Here is a 16,983-nt window from a genome sequence, read left to right as displayed (position 1 = left end):
AACATGGGAAATAACCATGATAAGGGAACAATGGGTACAGGAACATTACACAAATAAGGGCTCATGGTAAGAAAAATATTATCTGACCTGAGCCAACCAATTATTTTAAGGGTTTAACCCTAGAACGCATACCTGGGGCCTCGCAGGCCTGCTAGGTCATTTGTTTTCTATGGTAGATTGAATTGCTTGTGCGTTCTAGGGTTAAGTGACTTTTTAAGGATAACATACACTTGTAGGTAACTGACACTGTCTTATTTGTTGGTATTTGATGCCGTAAAAGTGCTACTCTGTGTTACTGAAGATAATCGGATCCATGCGTAAAGGCCCCTTTACACACTGAGACTTTCTAGCGATCCCATCAGCGATCCCAACCTGGCCGGGATCGCTACAAAGTCTCTGGTGAGTCGCTGGTGAGCTGTCAAACAGGCAGACCTGGCCAACGACGCAACAGCGATCCGAACCTGCAGAACAACCTAGTTAGTCATTGGGGACGTTGTAAAGCAGCTTCTTGAAAGGGAAGTCGCTAACAAAGTCGCTGTAAAGTCCCCTATACACACTGAGACTTTATAGCGATCATGCTGCACAGCGGGAAACAAAAGACCAAAGAATGGTCCTGAACGATTTGTAGCGATCAGCAACTTCACAGCAGGGGCCAGGTCGCTGATGTGTTTCACACACTGCAATGTCGCTAGGGAGGTCGCTATTACGTCACAAAACCGGTGACGTTACAGCGATGTCATTTGCGATGTTGCAGTGTGTAAAGCCACCTTATGGGAAATCTTGTTGAAGACCTCCTGGTGGTAGATTATGGACCCGAGACAAGAAGAGATCCATTAGTGTTGTGATACAATCAGGTATATTCAGGTAGAAAAGTCTCGAAGACACGGACAGCACTCGGATATTGACTGAGAATCAGTCTTTCAGAAACGGTAATGCTAAAAGCTGCAGCAAAACAGTAAGAAGCTTATTCTTACAATTGCCTCAGGGTGGCTTTGCACGTTGCAACATCACACGTGCGATGTGAGTGGGGTCAAATCGAACGTGACGCACATCCGGTGTCACTTTCGACATCGTTGTGTGTAAATCCTAGTGATACGATTAACGAGCGCAAAAGCGTCGTTATCGTATCATCGAGAAATGGGGGGGGAGAGCCAGCACTGCTTATGAGTAGCATGCAGCAATGAAAAAGTAAAAAGTGTAATATTCACAAATTCATTCCTACTGTAACAATTCAATGAGATTTTTGGCAAATAATTGATCAATGATTTGAGCCCCCCATAAGGTCTCGTATAATGCGCAGGACCATATAGGAACTGCGAGTAGATGGGCAGTCCAGGTGCCAGCGTGTGCGGCAGAACCAATTGCAATTTCCTTCTGTTGCCATCAAAATTTATGTTGGTGCCTGTTCACATACAGCCACCGCCTCCTGTTCCATAGGCATTATTACTTAAGCACCACCTGCCTGGGGCTGTTCCGCCCTTCATCCATGTCTGCTGGTCTGGCACTGTGGGGGCTAGTTCTGACATTGTGCTGGTGTGTGTGGTTCTGCCGCACACGCTGGCACCTGGACTGCCCATCTACTCGCAGTTGTCAGCCCTTGCAGCATGGGAGCGATTCTGACACTTCTCAGGTAGGTGATGTTCCTATATGGTCCTGCGCATTATACGAGACCTTATGGTACGTTTGTATATTATAACTGTAGTGTAGGGACCCCCCTTATAGAGATTTGCCGTGACGGGGCAGGGGGGCTCAAATCATTGATCAATTATTTGCCAAAAATCTCATTGAATTGTTACAGTAGGAATGAATTTGTGAATATTACACTTTTTACTTTTTCATTGCTGCATGCCACTCATAAGCAGTGCTGGCTCTCCCCCCCATTTCTCGTTTACTGGTCAGGTGGTTGACTGCCACCGTGCCGTGCACGCCCAGTGTGGTTTGCAAATTCCTTCTGTTGCCATCAAAATTTATGTTGGTGCCTGTTCACATACAGCCACCGCCTCCTGTTCCATAGGCATTATTACTTAAGCACCACCTGCCTGGGGCTGTTCCGCCCTTCATCCATGTCTGCTGGTCTGGCACTGTGGGGGCTAGTTCTGACATTGTGCTGGTGTGTGTGGTTCTGCCGCACACGCTGGCACCTGGACTGCCCATCTACTCGCAGTTGTCAGCCCTTGCAGCATGGGAGCGGTTCTAACACTTCTCAGGTAGGTGATGTTCCTATATGGTCCTGCGCATTATACGAGACCTTATGGTACGTTTGTATATTATAACTGTAGTGTAGGGACCCCCCTTATAGAGATTTGCCGTGACGGGGCAGGGGGGCTCAAATCATTGATCAATTATTTGCCAAAAATCTCATTGAATTGTTACAGTAGGAATGAATTTGTGAATATTACACATTTTACTTTTTCATTGCTGCATGCCACTCATAAGCAGTGCTGGCTCTCCCCCCCATTTCTCGTTATCGTATCATCGGTGCAGGCTCCGACTTTTTCATAATTACGCTGCCGCGACAGGTACGATGCTGTTCCTTGTTCCTGCGGCAGCACACATTGCTGAGTGTAAAGCCGCAGGAGCGAGGAATATCTCCTTACCTGCCGCCGGCGGAAAATGGAAGGAAGGAGGTGGGCGGGATGTTTACATCCTGCTCATCTCCGCCCCTCTGCCGCTATTGGCCGCCTGCCGTGTGACGTCGCTATGACACCGCACGACCCGCCTGTGACGGGGGTGTTCAACAGAGCAAAGGATGGACGAGGCCGAGGGACGATCCAACAGGTTTATTAACAGGAATACAGGAACAGCACACGATTAGTCCACGTAAAACAGATTCGGAGGCCCTTCCCGACAATCCTCGGACCGGATAACAAAGCAATCGTCCTTACAGTAGTCCAAAGAGTTCCACACAATCCCACGGGCCGCCACACAGGCCTAGCTCCGTCCGTGTCCACAGCCACCCAGGCTGGGGCTCCTTCTCTTTCCAAGTTTCAGCTCACTCTGAAGTTACAAAAAGGGAAATGCATTGTCTGTGCTCCTTGACCAGCCCACCATGTTCAGGGGGTGGGGGTCACACATCCTATCATCAATGGTTTGGTCCATCACAGGGCTCCAATATGTCTGCCAGCCACAGTAGATGAAGGGATCCCCTGCTGTGCAGAACAATGACTATTCCTTCACTGGCCAATGCAATTACAGACTAGATACACAACTCTGGATAGAAGAGGACAGGCTATTTACATAATCACATTAGATGCCAAGACTACAATTGTATGAGAGAGACACATTGAGACCAGTAGCTCCCCCAAGAAAATACATGAATTACAACTAATACAACCAGGGAAATATACATATCATGACATAATATCACAGCATATACAGTTAGAGGGTAAATTACATCTTCACACCGCCCCCTTAGGAAGGAGGCGGGTCGCCGGCCAGAGCGACGGTCGCAGGGCAGGTGAGTGCATGTGAAGCTGGTGTAGCGATAATTTTCGCTACGCCAGCTATCACAAGATATCGTACCTGCGACGAGGGCGGGGACTATCGCGTGCGACATCGCAGCATCGGCTTGCGATGTCGCAACGTGCAAAGCCCGCCTCACTCTTTCTAATCGATTAATCTCAAAATCTGAGTAAGCTCTTCGGCATTAAATAGTCTGTTCTAAGGACTGGTTCGTTACCTATGCCTCTGTGAACTGTGTGTGTGGGATGTGATCAACTCTCTGATCAACAGTCTGTACCAGTGGGGGCAAAGGCTTAGCATTGCTTGTATAGCGGATAGCAAAACGGAAAAAAAAAGGTTGAAGTTAAAGCATTAGAGCTGATGTGTTAGAGGACTACGGTAGGGTCAGAAGGTTAATAAAGTATTTAGGGGGGACTGTTGAGGAGAGCCATAAGATGAAATACTTAATTAACCTCTGGACATAGAGCACTGTGAGAAGTGTGTTCAATTAAATCAATTCTCTATACATAAGCCAGTCACTCTTAAGAGGAAGCCAAGATGGCCCCCGATGACATCACAGACCAAACCATCAGCATGGATCCACCAGATGACGTCCCTCCCATCACCATGGTATTATCCGCTGAAGTCAGACCCGCCCATCAACAGCAACACGGATCTCCCCATTGGCTAGCCCATGAACTGTCCCACTAAATGGGCATATCTGAACTTGTGTACACCCCTAGCCTGTATCAAGAGGACGCATGCTCTGTACTCGCTCTGTTTGGTGCCATTTTTTACTGTGACCAAGAAGAGATTTCATATCCGACTGTGTCTGGGGTGAATTCTTTTACGCATGCACTTGGTCCATACCAATTCGGCCAGGCAGTAGGCAACTAGTGATCTCTGGTTAAGAGTTCACCTTAACACTGAACACTGAAGCGGGGCTCAGAATGAGGTTCTACCATTGCAGGCAGCAGTCCCAAGACAGCATAAGAGTCTATGCCCTGAGGCTACAAACAGCCGTAAAGACTCTAAAGTATGTCGACCCTATTAGTGAACAAGTAGAAAATAAATTTATGATGGAGCAATTCCTGCAAGGGTTACAGTCACCTGAGGATCGCAAGCAATTGCGCCTGTGGGTTTTAGAACATCCGGATGCCCCGTTTTCTTCCCTGAAAGACCGAGCCATCAAAGCCCTGCAACCCTCTGTTACCACAGATCCTGCCTCACCATCATGGCAAGAAAGCACAGTGGAGCCCCCTGCTGCCTCCATTTCAGAGGCCAAAAGACAGACAGCGACACCTGGGACTCCTGACCAGCTACACACTCAAGTCCAGCAACTGAGCAAAGACGTTGCCCTGATCCGGGAAACCCTACAGATGAAGCTAGAGTCCAAGCCCTCAGAGAGGATCCTGCTGGGCACCTGCCCAGCGGATGTCCCCTGGATGCGGAACCGGAGGACTATGCCATCAAAAGAGAGACCCAGTGATCGTTACACCACAGGAGGACAACCCATTTGCCGACGCTGCGACAAGGCTGGTCACATCGAATCTAGGTGTCCTTTAAACTGGCAATTACTGGGGCCAAGGGCTGAGCCCTAGGCATAAGACGACAAGGCCCAGCTGAGTGGCGTGACAGGTATGTGGGGGACTACAAACCCTATCCATTACCCTGGATGGGATCTCCACTACTGCCTTACTGGACACTGGTTCCCAGGTAACCATGATCCCTTATGTACTGTATAAAAGATTTTGGGCAGATGAGGACTTTACTTGTCCGGAGTCAGACCTCACCATTTATGCAGTAAATGGGTTACCAGTAGAACAACTTGGGTATAAAGAGGTAACCATAAAACTGGGGAGGGTGGAATTATGAGGTCAAGGACTTATTGTGGTTGCAACAGATGTAAATGAGAAGAATCCACAAATGATCCTAGTACTAATGTTATTGAAAACTGTCTAGGTGAAGTATTGTTTTTGCTCCAACAGATCGCTGAGACTGCCGGAATCGGGCAGCAGAGGGTCCTGCAGAAAGAGATCAAGGCCCTCGTGTGGAGGCAACAGGTACACCAGGCTGGTGGAGAAATTGGCAGTGTACGGGTAATGGATTCAAACCCCATTGTGTTACCCCCGAGGAGTGAAATGATGATATGGTGTCGGGCGGCAATAGGCCTCAGAGGGCAAGATTACCAAGCAGTGGTAGAGCCGTGTACTCAGAAAATTGGTCTACAATCCTGACAGCTCAGGGGGTGGTCAACGTGCTTAATGGGATGGTCCCCGTACGAGTGTTGAATTACGGGGACTAAGAAGCTAAATTGCCCAGGTACGTCACGGTTGCCAAATTATACAATGTCACTAACAACTCCATCCAGGCGTTGGGACCGTTGACCTCAGAGGCAGCAGATAACGGTACTCAGGGACAGTAATAAGACTGGTGTAAGCAGCTACATGTAGGCACCGATTCCACTCCCTCTCACCAGAAAAATGGAGATTATCAGGTAGTGCAGGAATACGGGCAAGTGTTCAGCAAGCATCCATTAGATTTTGGGAGGATTAAAGGGATACAACACCACATCCATATGGGAGCTCATCCACCCGTTAAGGAAAGATACAGACATGTACCTGTAGCTCATTATCAACATGCCAAGAAAATGCTATGGGACATAAAGAAGGTTCTGGGGTCAGGACCTTTGGGTGGTGGCTTGATGGGGGGAATGCTGTTGTAACGTTTAAGAAATGTGCCTCCCACAAGGGATGAATGTTAATGTGTTAATGATGTTTTTACTTGTTTAGAGGCCGTAGACGTGCTGGGATTTACCAAGGGGGAATTTGGCGCCCCTGTGACCTCAGGCACCACAGGGCATTGCACCCACTTAAGGTGTAATGTCTTCCTGAACTCCAAGGGACCAGCACCGGTATGCACAAGCCAGACCAAATTGCCCACCCCTGTCCAAGCCCAGGGGGAGGAGTCAGTTTGGGGGAGAAGAGTGGAAACAGGGAGTTGAGGGTTGGAGGTTGAACAGTGAGGAGCTCTCCTGGCATCCTCTGTGGACTATGAGGAGGAAAGTGAACGGTTGCCGGTGGAAGTCAGACAGGACTCCCGGAATCGTGTGTGCCAGGTGTAGAAACCTAGACCAGGGAGAAGTTCCAAACCCCTGGTAAATCTGCAAAGGGGAAGAGAAGGACAGAACGGAGTCTGCCTCACCAGAAGCCTGAGACCTAGCTGCAAGAGAGTGAGCCCGGGTAGAGAAGTGAGGAAGCCTACCCCAGAGAGGTTCCCTGCTGCAGGTGTGCAGGCTGGTATTAAGACCAGTGCAGGAAAGCGTCCCCCAAGAACCACAGGTCACAGGAACCAAATTACTTGAACACAAAGCGGGAAGAGTCTGCAGGGGAGAATAGTGGAGTCGGAACCCGAGGAGAGAGGGATCCTGAGGCCCACTTTGGTGAAGACTAGTCGCCAGGGCCCACCAACACTCCCAGTGAGTAAAAAGACTTTTAAACGACTTCCCTGTGTTGTTCCAGTGACTTTCGTGCACACACTTACACTGACTACTACTCTTATCCTCCACTGGGGCCACCCCTACCCACAGAGGGCTTACCAACCTGCTGCTCATAACACCGGCCCCAGCAGGAGTGAAACACAGCAGTGGTGGCCATTCCACCTGGTCACACTACCGTGGGTGTCGTCATAAACTTTTCCACTTAAAATATCTGCCTTTTATTGTGGAGCCACCCCAGGGCACGGAACCGGACACCGCCACCAGTGACCTGCTAAGCCCTGGACCCAGTGACTGCTACTTATTCCTGGGACTGCGCCCCCTAATAGCGCAGGGCGACACACCTAGTACTGCACATAAGCTCTTATACAAAAGAATAGGAGCAGTTCTGCAGTACTCAGCAGCAGTCACTACATATCTGCTGATCAGGAAGGGTGCTGCTGGTGTTGGACTCCCACCAATCTGATATCCTGCTTATTTTGTCCTTTTCTTGTCATTACACTATTGGGCTACATTGGCGCAGGTAAGTAGATAGTAACTAGTAACTACCTACCTGCCCTGCTGTCAGCCCCTCTCCCCGGCTCAGAGCGGTCATGTGACTGCTCCTGCCATGATTTTGCTGCTTTCTGTGATGTCACAATGACAAGATAGGAGCTTATGCTTGCCTTGTCGACAGGCATCACAGCCAACGTCATGTAGCCGCCCTGCTGAGTGGGTACACGGCGCCGGAGTCCCCGACCCCCTCCCCGCATCCTCCCCACATTCCATAGTGCAGGTGTCGCGGGCGGGGGCGCAGGCCACAGCCAGTGGGGAGCTTCTCGAGGCGATTGGATCCAGGATCGTGGCTGTGGCTCGAGTGGCAGCCGGATGTGGGACTCTTGCAGCAGCCCTTCGCCCACAACTTAATAAAGGGGGTATTTACAGGGAACGAATTTGTCAGTGATGCCACCCGTGGATTGCGGTGATAGTTTGGTGACACCGCCGCTGCCTTTATATGGAGCGGGGCAGCAGAATGGTATCCCCTCCACGGGTAAAGGAGGTGTTGTCCCGGGGCCCAGGTGTAGGTGAAGTGCAGTGCTGGGGCGCCGTCTGCAGGCTGGACCGGATGACACCGGTGTACTCACTGATGTTGAATAAACCACACAAAGTCCAAGTAGTAAACCAAGTGCCGGATACCGGTAGCCTCCGGAGGGGTGTACTCGGGTCCCGCACACCGGTTGACAAGACAGGGGCCCTTCCTCCTGCACTTCAGTGTTTTGTCTCGTGTGTTGACTAGTCCGCATAAAACGGGAAAGGTCTGCTCCCGGTGTCTTTGCTGTGGGAGCTGTTGTCCGAGAGATCTGACCCTTGGGATTTTTGCAGGCACTTGCAGACGCCCTATTCCCCACGTTGGGCTTCCGTCCCGCTCTATCTGGGCTCACTGGTGGGACAAAACGTGGAATCTTGTCCCCTGCTGGCTAATTGACAAGGGGCTTGAAGCTGTCCTCGCCCTAGGGTCCAGGCACCCCGACTGTGCACGGCCTCCGGACCGGATTCCCGCTGTCGGCACCGGCGGACTACAACCCTGCCCCGGTCCACTCAAGGTCTCCCACGACCGGATCTCCGTCGCCTGAGGCCCTGCTCTGCCGTCTGCCACCTAGTCATCTCAGGTAGTCCGGTAGTCCGGGAGCTACAACCCCCGACTACCACTTCACTCCTCTCACTTCCACTGTCCAGACTCATCTGCTATGTTCCCTCCCCTGACACCTCAGGACCCCTAGGTGAGCGACGCTATCTGTCTGGCCCCGTCCACTGGTGTGTCCCTATTGTACTGGGGGGGTGACTAGGCTTTGTGGCTGGTGTTTGTACTTGTGTGTGGGGTTGTGTTGGAAAGGCAAGGAGGAGGGGATCCTGCATCTTGAAGATGGATGCAGTCTCCTGTGACAACCTGGTTTTGTCACACTGCCCCTTGGTAAAACACAGCCCGTCCTCGGGCTGTCCAGCATCAGTATTTATTTTTCTGCAACTGTAAAAAGGCAAAAGAGATAAAATACATAACATATAACATAAAACGGTAAACATTTCATCCCTATATAGGGAGCCACTTTTCTTAAACGTTGCAAACTTGCCTTCTTCCTTCAACCCACCACCCAAAACACCTGAACCCCTGGTGCAACCGCTAGCTCTGGTGTCACACCACCCCGAGTTCCTTACAGTGTCTTTGGTGACTGGATTGAAGTCCCTTTTCCCACCAGTCCACCCCAAAGAGCTCCAAAGTTCCGGAACCCTCTGGCCTGGAGGTTAGCCACCGTTTTTTCTGGTGACTGGGCCTCAGCCGACTCTACAGCAGGCCCTTCCCCCAACCAGTTCTCTCCAGCAGGTTTTGCAGTCCTGGTTGTAGGGTAACAAGAAGGTAATTAGGGAGTATATACAATGACCAAAGAAAGTTTTTGGGTGGCCTTTGCCAGTCCTAAGGCCATGGTCCATTAGCAACAGGGGAAAAGCTGGGTTAACTGGGGAAGGAGGTAGCCAGGTTCCACTACCTTTTCACTATTCTATCAGACAATCAGGGGTGAGTGTGGAGGCCGGTATTATCTTCCCCACTACCAGGGTATACTGATCACCTTCCCAGGCATACCGGCTCCATTCTCCACACTGGTGGCAACATATGTTTGTTACTTCTGGTCCCGGACTTCTGTCGAGGGACCCTCTCTCCAGGGGAACCGGATACATCCGGGACCCGGCAGCTACCGGGGGGCCGCGCTGCGGCAGGGCCATCATGTCGGCAGGCTCTTCCGCTGCAGTAGCAATAACACATACCGGCTGTTCCGCAACCGGGATAATGGCGGCCGGGTGCTCCGTATCGGGGTACGGGCCCGGTGATGCGGCCTGGTCAGATCGGGCCGGGACGGACATCATCGGCGATGCAGACAGGCTTGTGGCCGGGTCTGATGTCATCAGCGGTGCTGGAGCAGTGGTATTGGTAAGGTCTGAGGTCCCAGTGACTGGGTCCTCCCCCGCAGATGGTACGGGTTCCGCTGCCACGGACTGCAACGGGTCGGTCGCGACTTTGGCCACGGGCAAGGGCGGTGAAGGAAGTGGCGTGGCGGACGGGAGCGGGCCGGGTCCCTCAGCCAGGCAGGCCAGTTCCTGGGGAACATACGGGCATGGGTCTCCACTTACCCAATCTTCAGAGGTCGTCTCCACTTCACGCGCCTGAATTGTTGCAGTCAGGTCTTTCATCTCCGACATCCACTTGGCCAGCATGAAGTGGGCTTGGGCCTGGATCCTCCAGCACATCCTCCCCGTCAGCTCCTCGATCCAATCAGCGGTTCCGGGGATGGGACAATCCAGACAATGTCTGCCAGGTGGCTGAGACATCTTGCTGCTGGTGTCCAGGAACGGGTTTCTGCAGAGTCCTGGCGTCCCTGCACTTTATCAGCACTGATCACATGCCACTCCCTCACCTTCCCCCTTGGTTTTCGGCAGCAATCACCGGCTGCGTTCACTGGAGATGGGCGGAGCTTCAGACTCGCGCTCTTTTCGGGGATGAAGAAGGTGAAGTTGTTGTTTTTGGCTCCAAAAATGGCGGGCAAGATGGCGGCGGTCCAAAAATGTCAGCATTTCAAGGGTTAACAGTCCAGAAAAAGGCGCACTTCACCCAGGTTAGTGGATGGGGGTAAGTATCCTGTTCATAACGCCAAGATTTGTCGCGGGCGGGGGCGCAGGCCACAGCCAGTGGGGAGCTTCTCGAGGCGCTTGGATCCGGGATCGTGGCTGTGGCTCGAGTGGCAGCCGGATCTGGGACTCTTGCAGCAGCCCGTCGCCCACAACTTAATAAAGGGGGTATTTACAGGGGAAGAGTTTGTCAGTGATGCCACCCGTGGGTTGCGGTGATAGTTTGGTGACACCGCCACTGCCTTTATATGGGACGCCCGGGGCTGATGGAGCGGACCAGCAGGATGGTATCCCCTCCACGGGTAAAGGAGGTGTTGTCCCGGGGCCCAGGTGTAGGTGAAGTGCAGTGCTGGGGCGCCGTCTGCAGGCTGGACCGGATGACACCGGTGTACTCACTGTTGTTGAATAAACCACACAAAGTCTAACTAGTAAACCAAGTGCCGGATACCGGTAGCCTCCGGAGGGGTGTGCTCTGGTCACGCACACCGGTTGACAGGACAGGTGCCCTTCCTCCTGCACTTCTATGTTTTGTCTCGTGTGTTGACTAGTCCGCATAAAACAGGAAAAGTCTGCTCCCGGTGTCTTTGCTGTGGGAGCTGTTGCCCGCGAGATCTGACCCTTGGGATTTTTGCAGGCACTTTCAGACGCCCTATCAACCGCATTGGGCTTCCGTCTCGCTCTATCTGGGCTCACCTGTGGGACAAAACGTGGAATCTTGTCCCCTGCTGGCTAATTGACAAGGTTCTTGAAGCTGTCCTCGCCCTAGGGTCTAGGCACCCCAACTGTGCACGGCCTCCGGACCGGATTCCCGCTGTCGGCACCGGTGAGCTACAACCCTGCCCCAGTCCACTTAAGGTCTCCCACGACCGGATCTCCGTCGCCTGTGGCCCTGCTCTGCCGTCTGCCGCCTAGTCATCTCAGGTAGTCCGGTAGTCCGGGAGCTACAACCCCCGACTACCACTTCACTCCTCTCACTTCCGCTGTCCAGACTCATCTGCTGTGTTCCCTCCCCTCACACCTCAGGACCCCTAGGTGGGCGTCACCATCTGCCTGGGCCCGTCCACTGGTGTGTCCCTATTGTACTGGGGGGGTGACTAGGCTATGTGGCTGGTATTTGTACCTGTGTGTGGGGTTGTGTTGGAAAGGCAAGGAGGAGGGGATCCTGCATCTTGAAGATGGATGCAGTCTCCTGTGACAACCTGGTTTTGCCAGGGCATCACACAGGGGTCTCGCTGACTGTACGCTGCATGCAGCCTCCATGCTGCTTGCGGCGCGCAGGCAGTGGCCCTGTGGCGCCCCTGACCTGGTGACCTGCCTCCTGAGAGGGTTTTGGGTGGGTTAACGGACTTGTGGGTGGAGGGTGGTGATGAATGGTACCTGGTGGTTTTATAATGTTTTAAATGTTTTAATGTTTTATGCATTTTAAAATGTTGTCTTGCAGCCCGAGGACGTGCTGGTGATAACTAAGGGGGAATGTGGCGCCCCTGACCTGGTCAGGCACCACTGAGTACTGCACCCATGCTGGGGGCAGTGCAATACAGGTAATCCAGAAGGCTGACCGAGGTGTGACTACACAGGCGCATAGTAATCAGGTCTCACACATGTACCTTTGGGAGGACTCCTGAGAGCTTCCAGGAGGGGGCGTGGCCTTCATGTCCACTCAAGGGGTGTGGTGGAGAGCCTGGTTGCTAGGTGGCGTAGGCGGGCACAAGGGGGAAAGAGAAAGGAGGAGGAACAAGCAGTCTGAAGCAGAGTGTAGAGGAGAGAGGAGCATGGAAGTGGAGCTCAGACAGGAGCAGAAGTGCAGAACCCCCGAGTGAGCCAGTTTAGTGTGCAGCTCAGGGAGAGCAGACGTGAGGAGCAGACCCTGGAGCTGTTGCAATCTAACAGCGCCCGCGCAGTGACTACTGACGGGGGAGATCGGTCACCTAGTAGTGCCACCCGAAATCCACCCAAGGCTAAAGAGAGAGCAAACGGGTGGCAGAGTAAGGGGACTGCTGGGGAGGTACCAGGCCCGCAAAGGGTAACAGATCCCGGTGCAGAGATAGATTCATCTTTCTTCTGTCAAACCTGCCTGAGGGGGCATTTCAAACCCTCAAGACGACACCACAGAGTCCGCAGCCACGTAGCAAAGAGAGGGCCCATAGTTCACAGGAGGCAAGCAGCCGGAGTGACCTGGTCCAGGCTACAAGCAAACGGGCCGAAACGAGGGGAGCAGCAACTTCCCTGGGTGACCCCCGTAGGGACTGCAAGTCGGGGTCATCACAAACAACAGAAGGGCTAGAGAAGGCGAGTCAGTAGCCACCCTCACAAGTCAGCCTGAAGGACACCTGGTTCCAGCCTGGTTCATCCCAGCTACGCCCAGGTTACTCACCCTGCCACCTAATGTGAGTAAAATCCCTGAAAGACATTCTGCTTGTGTTTGAGTCATTCTGCGCCTTGTGGTGCCACACACCTATACAAGGTCCTGGGGCTTGCCTCACTCTCGGGAGGCCACTACAATTGACTGCACCCACCATCAGCCCCAGGCATCCCTTAATCTGTAGTGGTGGTCACCCTGACCACAATACCGAGAGTGGCGTCACGACAATCCTAAGAAGACATCTTACCTGTGACCAGACCGTCCCGCCACGTGGAGTCCCTGAAGGTAATGCACCGACACGACACCTGCGGGGTTTCACATCTGGCGTCACGAACAGGATAAGGACTAGACCTGTTAAGACAGGTGATCATGTGTCTAGGCGGTCCGCTTGAAAAATTGGAGCGCCGCCATATTGCCACCATGAAAAGCGCACTGAAAAACAACAAAAGCCCGGGCTGGAAGAAGTTATCGCCCACGAAGAGGTGTGGCTACCCAGAGATCCCCTGCAGAGTCCTGACCTCGCAAGTGATGAGAGCGGAGGTGTGCAGAGACGGCGGGAAGGAAAGGAAGCCACAAGCCTGCTGCTGGAAGAAGAGCTAAAGGAAGTGACAAGCCTGCTGCTGAAAGAAGGTCTGCAGAGCAGCGATGACGCAGAGAAGATGGCGTTCGCACGCAGCGATCCAGAGATGGGCTCCGCTGCCTGGGGAACTGGGAGTTGGACCAGTGGTGTGAGAGGCTGGTGGCGAAGGTGCTGCAGCAGATCCGGGAAGCACGCGCAGAACTCAGCAAGATGGTTGGAATCGCTCGGGCCCATGAGAAGTGGACAGCGAGGCAAGCGACGCGCGGAGCAGCGACCGCCCGAACACTGAAGATGCTGCTGAAGGGTGAGTCATCTGATGCCCCTGCCGGCGCGAGTGCCCCGAGCCCCGCTGCCATTCCCGCGGTCCCTGGAGAGACGCCCGGCGCGGCGACGCTGAACCAGGCCGCAGCCATGCCAGGTGCGGCCCGCCAAGCCCAGGCCGTAGCCACGCCAGGCTTGGCCCGCCAAGATCCCGCTGCAGCAGCGATGCCCATCCACACCGCCGGAGTGATGCCAATCCACACCGCAGGATCAACGCCAATCCAGGCCGCAGCCACGCCAGGTGCGGCCCGCCAAGATCCCGCCGCAGGAGCGACGCCCATCCACACCACAGCAGCGACGCCCAGCCTGGCCTGTCCAGCTCAGACCGCCACAGCGATGCCCTGCTCTGCCAGACAAGACCCCGCCGCAGTGGCAACGCTAATCCACGCCGCAGGAGTGACGCTAACCCAGGCCGCCGCCATGCTAGGCCCGGCCTGCCAAGAACCGGTCACTGCAGCGACTCCAATCCAGGCCGCCACCATGCCAGGCGCGGCCCGCAAAGACCAGGCCGCCGCCATGCAGGGCACGGCCCGCCAAGACAAGACCGCAAGGTCATCTACCGCGGCCTGTAAGGCCAGAGCAGACACCGCTCCCCAGCCCAAGGAATTGGACCTCCCGCTCACGCTGGACAAGGACCCCGAATACTGGAAGCTGAAGCTTGATCTAGAGGCTCATTTCCCAAAGGAGATGGTAGACCGGTATCTGCTCCCTCCACATGCCTGCAGGAAGACTCCCGCAACATCCACGATAAAGAGTCCACCAACCTGGCCTACTGATGAAAATCCATCCCCAGCGCTGCCGCAAGACTAGTGCTCAGAAGAACTAAGGTGGAGGGGAGGCCAGGAGGCTGAGGAGCTGACCCCAGAGCCAGAAATGCTGCCGTATTCCCGCTGGGATGAAGAGAGCCCAACACCCTCAAAAGAAGAACCTCTAGCCATCACCATACCAAGTATGTACGTGACCTGGGAGCCTGCGGTAAAGAGGAGCCCCACAACTAGAGCTTCACGCCGTGCCAGCGCAAGATGAGCCGCAACCCAGCAATCTCTTGACAGGTAATGTAACAGCTAAAGAACCTGACTACAGTCCAACTGCTTCTATACCAATCCCAAAGTCTAGAGAAACAGCACAAGAGAAAAAGCCAAAAGAAATAATAAAACAAGAACAAGACAGAGAAAAAGAAACAGAAGATGAAGATAGAGAAAATGAAGACAAAAGCAAAGAACCCATTGATGAGACCACTACGGATGATGACAGAGATGTAGAAAGCAACAGGTGCCGCAGCCCTACAGGCCCAAGCCCTGGTGAAATGGAGGAGTAAAGAAATAAAGTCAAGTACAGTTGAAGTTACAATTTACAGTTCTGCAACGTTACAGAAAAAGTTCAAGCATGCTCCCACATGAACTTATGTGAGAAATTGCGACTTTGCACCAGGCTTTGTGCACTTTATCTATGAACCTTAAGGCTATGAACTGGCTATAGCCACAAACTCTCGCAGTGTATATAGTAACCCCAGAGGTACAACCACCAGAGCCAGCCTGTTTAGGGGCCTGGCTCGCCTGTGACAAGGGAGCACGCCTGTTTATGGGGCCTGGCTCTCCACCACAAAGAGGGTACCTGGTCAGCAACAATTGTGGAGGCCGCCTCTACATCCTGCCAGAAGAGGCTGAAGGCGTGGCTCCACCAGGCCAGGTATACCCTGAAACCACCAGACCACGAAAGCCACCTCTACATCCTGCCAGAAGTGGCTGAAGGCGCGGCCAACGGGAGAGGAAGATTGGAGGAAAGGTCTGGGGAAGCGGATGGCCCAGACCTGGTTGCTAAAAGAACCGGTGACCTGCCTCCTGAGAGGATTTTGGGTGGGTTAACGGACTTGTGGGTGGAGGGTGGTGATGTATGGTACCTGGTGGTTTTATAATGTTTTAAATGTTTTAATGTTTTATGTATTTTAAAATGTTGTCTTGCAGCCCGAGGACGTGCTGGTGATAACTAAGGGGGAATGTGGCACCCCTGACCTGGTCAGGCACCACTGAGTACTGCACCTATGCTGGGGGCAGTGCAATACAGGTAATCCAGAAGGCTGACAGAGGTGTGACTACACAGGCGCATAGTAATCAGGTCTCACACATGTACCTTTGGGAGGACTCCTGAGAGCTTCCAGGAGGGGGCGTGGCCTTCATGTCCACTCAAGGGGTGTGGTGGAGAGCCTGGTTGCTAGGTGGCGTAGGCGGGCACAAGGGGGAAAGAGAAAGGAGGAGGAACAAGCAGTCTGAAGCAGAGTGTAGAGGAGAGAGGAGCATGGAAGTGGAGCTCAGACAGGAGCAGAAGTGCAGAACCCACGAGTGAGCCAGTTTAGTGTGCAGCTCAGGGAGAGCAGACGTGAGGAGCAGACCCTGGAGCTGTTGCAATCTAACAGCGCCCGCGCAGTGACTACTGACGGGGGAGATCGGTCACCTAGTAGTGCCACCCGAAATCCACCCAAGGCTAAAGAGAGAGCAAACGGGTGGCAGAGTAAGGGGACTGCTGGGGAGGTACCAGGCCCGCAAAGGGTAACAGGTCCTGGTGCAGAGATAGATTCATCTTTCTTCTGTCAAACCTGCCTGAGGGGGCATTTCAGACCCTCAAGACGACACCACAGAGTCCGCAGCCACGTCCGCAGCCACGTAGCAAAGAGAGGGCCAATAGTTCACAGGAGGCAAGCAGCCGGAGTGACCTGGTCCAGGCTACAAGCAAATGGGCCAAAACGAGGGGAGCAGCAACTTCCCTGGGTGACCCCCGTAGGGACTGCAAGTCGGGGTCATCACAAACAACAGAAGGGCTAGAGAAGGCGAGTCAGTAGCCACCCTCACAAGTCAGCCTGAAGGACACCTGGTTCCAGTCTGGTTCATCCCAGCTACGCCCGGGTTACTCACCCTGCCACCTAATTTGAGTAAAATCCCTGAAAGACATTCTGCTTGTGTTTGAGTCATTCTGCGCCTTGTGGTGCCACACACCTATACAGGGTCCTGGGGCTTGCCTCACTCTCAGGAGGCCACTACAACTGACTGCACCCACCATCAGCCCCAGGCATCCCTTAATCTGCAGTGGCGGTCACCATGACCGCAATACCGAGAGTGGCGTCACGACAAT

This window comes from Anomaloglossus baeobatrachus, chromosome 9 (genome assembly GCF_048569485.1).
Source record: "Anomaloglossus baeobatrachus isolate aAnoBae1 chromosome 9, aAnoBae1.hap1, whole genome shotgun sequence".
Classification (NCBI taxonomy): domain Eukaryota; kingdom Metazoa; phylum Chordata; class Amphibia; order Anura; family Aromobatidae; genus Anomaloglossus; species Anomaloglossus baeobatrachus.
Note: the sequence above shows the minus strand (reverse complement) of the source record.